The sequence below is a fragment of the Daktulosphaira vitifoliae genome, unplaced genomic scaffold, assembly GCF_025091365.1.
Source record: "Daktulosphaira vitifoliae isolate Bord-2020 unplaced genomic scaffold, ASM2509136v1 Scaffold_5, whole genome shotgun sequence".
Classification (NCBI taxonomy): Eukaryota; Metazoa; Arthropoda; class Insecta; order Hemiptera; family Phylloxeridae; genus Daktulosphaira; species Daktulosphaira vitifoliae.
Genome location: NW_026099576.1, coordinates 17374881 through 17383997, shown reverse-complemented (window position 1 = coordinate 17383997; position 9117 = coordinate 17374881). Strand labels below are relative to the sequence as shown.

Genomic DNA, 9117 nt, shown 5'->3' with positions numbered 1-9117 from the left:
AAAAAAAAAAAAAAGAAATAATAAAAAATAAACTTAACAAAAAAAAAAAAAAGCAATCCGCTTAGGAAAACTTTCACTGCTGCAGTAATCAACCGGCAATAACTGAAGCTGACTTCGTCTTTTACCGTCTCCACCCTTCTGAACTATAGTTGCGTATATATGTGTGTGTATTTTCAAGAACGTTTTCCTTTAACGTCAGATAAAACGAAAAATACTTATTCATCGTTCCCATTGGAAAACGATTTTTCAATTACTGTCCTCTAACTTTCTTTTCCCGTCCGGCCGTTATATTTTTACTAGTAATAAAGAAAAATAACAGTTGTTTTTTTGTTTTTGTATTATAATATTGACTTTTATACTTGATATACAGTTTTTATGTTTAGATAAATATCTATATTACCGCGGTAATACGCCAGATAATAATTTTTTAAGGAATATGAGGGAAACGATCACGTCACGCGTGACGCGTACAACAGTATGTACCAGGTGTATAACTTAATAATGGGGATTTTTAAAAAAATAAAAACACAGCATTTTAAATAGAAATACAAAAAGCGTTTATTCAAAATAATTACCATTTGAATTTATACATTTCTCCCATCTTAATGGCAAGTTATGGATACCTTTCCAAAAAAATTTTTCTTCTTTCGCAGCAAACCATTCCGATAGCCATTTTTCTACGTCTTCGTAAGATTTAAAGTGCTGTTCAGCCAAAGCGTGNCTACAATACTAGTTATTTTAGGAGCAGTAAAAAGCCAAACAGCTTACAGTGGCACGACAGAAAATTAAATTTAAGTTCGGGTTAAATTCACCAATACGATGAGGTATCAAATCCAGTCTTAGAATTTTAGCACATTTGAATACCTCTTGACGGGTTTCAAGGAAATTGAATTTACTCTGTCCTACCGAAACGATGCTCTCTAACGGGCTTACCTTTTACACTATTTTCCTATGGACCCTTACTTTTGTGATAGCGATTCTAAGAGGTGGGAAAATATTGAGTGATGAGCAACTGCTAACTGTAAAAGGCCACGATAATAGATAAAATATTATTGCACTGTGGTAGTCTTGAGAAAAAAATAACGTGACGGCAACAAAATAGTGTTCGTTTAAGTAATCATTTATCTGGGTGACGCTGCAGTTGCGCTGTGTGAAATTTAATCTCTAACAGGCCTTTCAAAGTATTATTATTGTTATTATTACTGTTACAGGATCCCATTACAATATTATCTCTCTAGAAATCCTTTTTTGTCATAACTTTGAACATCTCTCTTTGGCTGTATCGCATTCCTTTTTGACCCTTAGTAGACCTACCGTCTTCTGTTCATTTAGCTGTCACTTTGCTACTGTATATTTTCTTTAAACCGAGCAATGATCTACTTCCCTTACTCATTAACTGAGCGTACTGCGTACATTTTTTTGTTTTGCATTAAGTATCGTTTATATCATGAAATCTTTGAGTTAATATTTATTTTATGCCGATTTATTTAAGTGCACGTCCTCAGACGACAGAGATAAGTACAAAAACGATAATTCCGTCCATTCATGCTTAATGGTATTATAAATCCATATTTTTAATTTAATTTCCTCGGCGAATTAAATAAAAAAAGTTGTTTGTAATTAAACATTTTACTGTGTCTCATTCGAGTAAACTCTGAAAATAAAACACTACATAATGTTTTCCGAGCATTAAATAAATGTAGTGAATAATTTTAGTGGCGGAAAGTTGATAAATACTTTATTCTACAAAAAACGAAATGTTCTTATTATGAAATTATGTGCCAACATTTTTTCTTTGTTTTTAATGAATTCTTTCATCTCGGACTGGAAATTAAAAACTTCTATTAAAATAGAAAATATAATTCAAAATGAAATTAAACTTTAATAGGTCGCAACAAATAGTTTTATTGTGCTCTTTAGATCTATGTGATTACTTTGAATACAATAGCGTTCTCATTATGCTACACAGTTATTAATATATTATTAAATTCTTGTTATCGTATAATATGTTATTTTTTGTCATGAATTTCCGGTATAATTTTATTTGTTAAACGCAAAGGGATTAATTTTGTTGTAGCTTAACGATTATAATAATAAATATTTGAATGACCACAGGTTGAAGTTTAATGGTATTTAATTAAGTTTACATCTGATAATATAATTACTATATTTTATCGCGTGACCTTTACAACTTTAGTAGTACCGAACAATTTTCTTATAAACGTCTATAGTGATGATTTATTATATCGTTCAAAATCATTATCTACTGCAATTATATTTTTCATAAAGAATTTCATTTTTCTTAATGACAGTTTCTCCAACACAAACTCGAAGGACATTAACTAGAGAAATTATTAAAACTTTAAGAACTTTTAATGCAACGAACTCTGGCAATGCATTTGAATGTTTTATTATTATTAATATTTTATTTCTTACAGATAATTAACCAATCTTTAAAATTTACCTTTTTTTTTTTTATATTATCATAGAAATGGAAAGCATATTTTTATTCAAACAGTATAGTTCATAATGCATACAATTTGTACTATATTTATGTTGTACTAAAATTGTCTCACATCGTCAACAATAAAAAGAAAAACGCAAAAAAATGGCTCAACCCCGTATATATTTATATTTAATTCATTTTAACAATTTATAGTCAGGGGTTACGATGGTTATAAAGAAGGGGTGGTTTTTTTCGTAAAAGGGTTTAGGTCGAAGCACTCAACTCCCCGAACACATTTGGCTGGCCCTTGATGCAATAATGGTATTTTTTTTGTTCCCTATCTCCAGTCCTTCTCCTCACAATACACGCTGTGTCTACTTTTTACCTTTATAATAACCACACTCGTAGTCATTACCACCCTTTATGGTCGCTTCAGGATATCAACCTATATGGTCCACTAAGAAATTTTTACTGAATGCTCTACCAACAGAAAAGGCGTGAAACGGACCATAATTCGCAATTAAAATTGCAAACATAAACACGAAGAAAAAATGTTAATTACACGGACCGTCGAACACTACTGACGGCGGTAGGAATAAAATATGTGAAGAGGACTTTTCAAACAACTTCTCAACTTGTCCAAACAAAGTAAATAGTCCTGTGTACACAAAAGTCTGTTAAGACCAAAATGTGTCTCGTAATGTGTTTTTCGGACACTGTGTTTTCCAAAGATTGCGAATCTCACGTGTCACGGCCCAGTGAAATTGGGTAGAGGGGCCATCGAGATGATAGCACACCGCCAGTAAAGAGTATACGATGGGTGATCGTTTTAATAACACAGATAGTTGGTTACTGTAACGCTACGCGGCCGCCATTGCGACCTCTGGTCCGGTTCAGTTTACTAACAAAGTGTTTACCGCAATGCGGGCTGATTATAACGCCCTGCAAATCGGCCGCTTAAGTTTATAAACAATAAATTTGTACCTTACACACCCACAATCACATCGTAATACAGTTTACTTTACGTCCGGTTCAAACACTAGACTTTTTTTTTAATCCCACGAGAAACGGTAGTTTTTTTATTCTGCTGGAAAAAGAATACCAATGGGTTATATTTCTCTACCTTTAACGTGCACCTACTAAGCTCGCCATTAGTAATTGCAATTAGAGCGGTTCATAAATTTTAACCTATTATACGATATACATATGTATATGTTTTACAAATTTAATAGGTCAAGTGAAGTTATTTTCTCCGACTATGAGAGCTCTACGTAGCAAAACAACGAACACTTTGATGCGTTAAAAATATTTATGTTGATTCATTTGCTTTTCATCGTGATTGTTGACACTAACTTTAGTGCACTCAATAAAAAATCCCGGTTGAATACAATTTTAAACGTGTATTTTTATTTATTTTAAGTTGTAGACGTAAATAGATTATTAGTTTTAAAGTCAATATGATTTTCGGTTAATAGGTTATACACGAGTAAAAGATAATTTTAAAAAGTAAATTATTTTCTTATTATTTTTCCTAGTAGTTTATTCAATTTTGCGCTGCCGTTTTTCAGAGGCCTATAAGAGCAAATACATGTTTGCTTTAATGGCAATACCTATTGAATTTTCTCAGCGTTATCGTTATAAGTCTGAGAATTCTGCAAATCAATTCACGGTAGTTAATCATGTGGAAGAATTTTAAAATATCATAAGCACAATATATATATATATATATTAATATGTATGCATATTTTATTTTGCCATTGCACGAAAATCAGAATATTTTATGATGGGTTTTACTAGGCACTTGGCCAACTGTTGGTAAACGACAGCCAACCAATCACTTCGGGGGTGGAACATTGCCATGCTCCCTACATCAAGGATTTGTCCACTCCCCTACACCCATTGTACATTATTTGCCTCTACCACTGACTTTACTCTAGAGTTTATATAATGTCCAGATTTATACTTTATTGTGGACCGCCAACAGCGAGTTAAAACCTACTTGAACGGACTTTATCTAACTTAAATTTAGTTTCACAAAATGCACGTTGTTTTTTTGTTGCTATAGTAATTCCGTATCGATTTTTATTGTTCGACAAAGTAGATATGAATCAACTGGATAAAATATTGTATTTAAATTGACAATGATTATTTTATTTAAAGGCTTATAATCTAAGAACATAAATTGAAGTAATTACATCATCTAAATTCAATGATTTCTATCTTGCGACAACACTAAATTATAATATCTTCTAATATCCTATATATTGAAATTCATATTTGAAACTTCCAAATTAAAAATATAATGATTTCTTGTAATTTAACACTTTATTTCACACTTAATCACTTTGTGTACTTTGGATTCGATCAAATGTTTTCAACCTTTGGTTGCATTAAAACCAAAAAAAAATAAATATCTGAAAACTATTTTTTATTCATATCTGCAAATGAATTATGTTGTTCAGCGATAAAATGATGTATTCCAATACTATAACACATAAACTACTTAATATATATATACACAATAATTAATCAGAAAATAAAAATAATACTGAGAATTTTTATTTTGGTTAGGATAAATCACTCTACATCTATGTGTTATTAACTTTAATCTTTGTTGATCTTGATACTAGACATAAATGATTAACCATTCAATTCAATATTTCATCTATTTAACGGAATTTTTAAATAATCTAAATGTAATAATGTGATTTGTAAAAACACTGTAATAATTTTTTTAGGAAAATGGGAACAGTCACTTTTGTAAGTGCTTAAGAAATATGTATCAATGTGAGTTGGTCAAAAGAAGGGAAATGCTTTTAAAGATTGAAATATTCAATGGAAATTGATTTTTAACCTGCTTGGTTGGGATGTTACTCTCTCATCACACCATTTTGCATATCATACTGGTTAATTGTCTGCGCTTTTTGCTGTATGGAAATATATATTTCAAACGTTTTCAGTCAAATACGACTGCTGTATGTAGCGCACTAAATTAGCAACAGAATATCACAGTGAATACGCTTTGATTATTTTATGAAGCTACACTGTTCTGTATAATGTCAAAAACTGTAATTTTAGTTGGTTTATTAAAATTATAGTGCAGTATAGAAAATAGGACGGAATAACGTCGAGCGGCATGCACAACGTTTGAAAAGGGTTTTGTGTAAAATTTGCATGAATAATGTAATAAAGAATTATAAATAAATAGAATAACTTTTTTTAGCTGAAACGTTTGTGTGTGTGTGTGTAAACTCTAATGCAATGCGGGGAATGTATCCTAACCGAAGTGTACCTATAACGTATAAACCGTGGTGGTTATAAATCATTGACAATGAAACGCATATTAGTAAAAACTGTCGGTGTTCTCCTCTTCCCCGTCTTAAACAACGCCTACGCCAGCACTCTTCTTCTCGTCGTTACCGAACGATCAAAAGGCATTTTGCACGCTCACGTACACCGATAAATTTAACGGGTTTCCGCCAAATGAATTACATTAATTATCTCCGACCCATTGCAGCCGACGTCATGTTTCTGTCGTTTCACTTATTTTAAATATATATTTATCCGTATTAATATGTAGATGGTAAATTGGATTTCAATGAGAACGGACACTAGATTCTATCACTGCAGTGTATTATTTATTAGAAGTAAGTATTTTTTATTTCATTTTTTTTAAATGCGCCTTTAAACCGTTACAGTATGCAACAAACTTTACACTGTTGCGCTGTGCGTGTATGTGTGTGGCGGTGGCGCCGGTTTTTGTATCACGTGTTCTCTCATTTTCTTGTCGACTCTCATTCGTCTCTTGTAAACCTCTACCCCACCACACTGATATATTTCATTGTCGCACAATGACAGAGAGTCTTTTAAAAATGTCACGTTTTACATTCAAAATATGCTGTTTGCGATCAGTAGTTATAAACAAAAATTAATAGACTTCGAATTAATACGCGAGCAATTTATTATTTGTGCGGATAAAAATCAAGATTTAATCGCTGGGGTTCAATCGTGTGGTAGCTGTTATCCCGTAACATTTATTGTACTCGAGCGCGTAATAAAATAATATGAATTGTGTTTCCGTATGCAAAACGGACGTAGAGAGGAACTCTTTTTTTTTTTTTTTTTGTTAAGCACAGTTAGTATATGTCGAACAATTGAAAATAAACGCCACCCGTCATTTTTGCCACAAAATGTCATACCGGACGAGTAACCACCGGCGAACGATGAGTAATGGCACTGTATAATGTACATATTGTATATATATATATAACGGCACTTTTGGTGTATCCACTTGCATCGTTTGGCCCTTTATGGCTTAGGAAAAGGAAGTCGAGTATGCCAAACCCGGCAGAGAAAAATTTACGAACCTATGAAATGTATAATATACATGCGGTTTATGTATATGTGTATTTTTTTTACACGTCGCGCACTATGGTGATTTTTATTTATGACGGTGCATTAGCAGAGCTTTATGTGTTTCACATATATCAATATATACCGTGTAACATGTAAAATCCATTCGTTTTAATAATTAGCTGCCGTTACACTAGCGGATTAATTTACAAAAATAGGCAAATGGTGTTTTACTAAACACCTCGTCGATAAAAGTATTTAATCTAGTTGGAATCGTTCAGTAATAACAAATTTCTATCGCCGAACATGTTAAAAATATATATTAAATATTTTGCGCCGACCGGTATTTGTGAGAATAATTAAATCTCATTAAATATTTATTACTCTTTCGGAAAATCGAGCCATTGTAGATATACATATTAATTAATCGAACTGACAACGGCACTCGGTCGACAAACAGACAACGTCGCTCAGATGAATAATTCCAGTTAATATCTCTTTTGTAAAAAACGATCGATGACAAAAAGTGGAATGCGTCCAAACGACGTTCGATTCGAATGCAGTTGTCTGTTACATTCAAAACGCACCCGTTCGGATTGATAGTCTGGCCCAGTTCTTAAAATCCATAAGACGCGAGAACCGTTTGTCTACACAATGTGTGTGCGTGTGTGTGTAGCTCACTGCAGCCGGCGGTTTGTCGCGCAAGCCTAACGCAATAACTCGGCACAATAGGACGAGACGCCTGTTCGTTTGCGGTTAGACAGAAATCAAACACCAGGTGTGTTTTACTCTCTAGACTCGACACGACGCACACAACGACAGCGAAGTTACTACTCGTACCGCCGCTGCACGTGTCGTTCGCGTACGCGGCTCAAAGAGGACATTGTCCCTACCGACCGGTCGACGTTGTCCCACAGACGACTCTGCCGAATTCCACGAGCGCAGGCCGCGGTACGAAACTCTGTTCGATCGAGCATCGTTATTTGCTTTCGTTGATTAGGAGCCATCGCAGCCCGTTGTCGGCTCGGGGTGTCTGTAAAATAAAAAAACACGGGAGACAAAGAACGGGCCGTAATTCGCGACTTCCCCCTTTTGTCGGATTTGGGGAGGAAATCGGCAACGTCTAAGCCGTAGAACAACCACTGCGTATTATGTGCCGGTGCAATGACCTCCTAACAACAATCGTTTGGGGTGCTGCACGGTAAATGCAGCTGTCCCGACCATCGCCCTGCTGCTGTTGCTCCGTAGTCGACAACGTCGCACGTGAATCGAAGGTCAAACGAAAAATGAGAATTTAGGCGTTCAACATTTTCCACGTTCCCGTCTGAACAATAATTGTTTTGCGCGTCAATGTAGGCGCGCGTGTACCGCACGTGTTGCCATTGCGTCCCAAAAAAATACTTTATAATAAATTACTACGCCGTTTTCATTATTTGTAGTAACGTCATTAATTTATTATAAACGCAAAAAACGTTGCATTTTACAACAGATAATTATCGTGTAATCATAACGCTGTATTAGCACGATGATAACGCGTGACGACCACCAACGGGCGTGGCGCCGACACTAGTGACCTTTCATTAGCCAAAATAATAATTACTATGAACGTAAAAAAACAACGTTGAAAATTAACCTTTCCTGTAGGCTCCGATAGCGATGTCATCGTTCTTCAACGCGCTTTCCCCTGGGAAAATTCGACGACATCGGTGTCGTGAAAACAAAAAAAAAAACTGTTTAGTAACGAAAAACGGGAGAGGAATAACTCGTACGGCAATTCCGGTCACTTCCAGGTGTATGTAGCTGACTGTATTATTATTGTTCTCTTAAAACTGTACGACAGAAACAGATGTTCGTCGTCGCCATCACCAACCACTTTTTTGACCTCCGACGCTTCTTGTACGGGGGCAGCTGATTACCTGCGCGTTTTAATAATACCCGTAGTAAATATATTACTCTTCCGTCTAACTATTATCGTCCTATCCGAGGAATTTTCAATTTAAATTGAAAAGCGCTCCAATTCGATCTAGTCGAACATTGCACCGTGTCGCCAAATGTCAACGGATCATGTTTTTGTTCGACTTGGTAATTTCTCCATCCATTTTTACTGGTGTGCTGCTCATCCGGTTAATAACCCTCGATAATGGTTTAACACAATATTATTATTAGCATTATTATGAGTGTCTGAAACGTCACGGTATTCACTGTTATTTTTCGAGGGGAAGTTTATTAAAACCAACATCAATTGATTATTTCTTTACGTTAATTAACTCCTTTTTTTTCTGTTTAAACGTTCAAAAAAAAGAAAACATGATTATAAC

General features: G+C 34.4%; 1 protein-coding gene across 3 annotated transcripts in view; it reads right to left on the bottom strand.

The window, feature by feature from the left end:
• The window catches only part of LOC126906526 (nucleolysin TIAR-like), a 175894-nt gene that overhangs the window by 52394 nt on the left and 114383 nt on the right, over positions 1 to 9117 (bottom strand). The window lies entirely within an intron of this gene.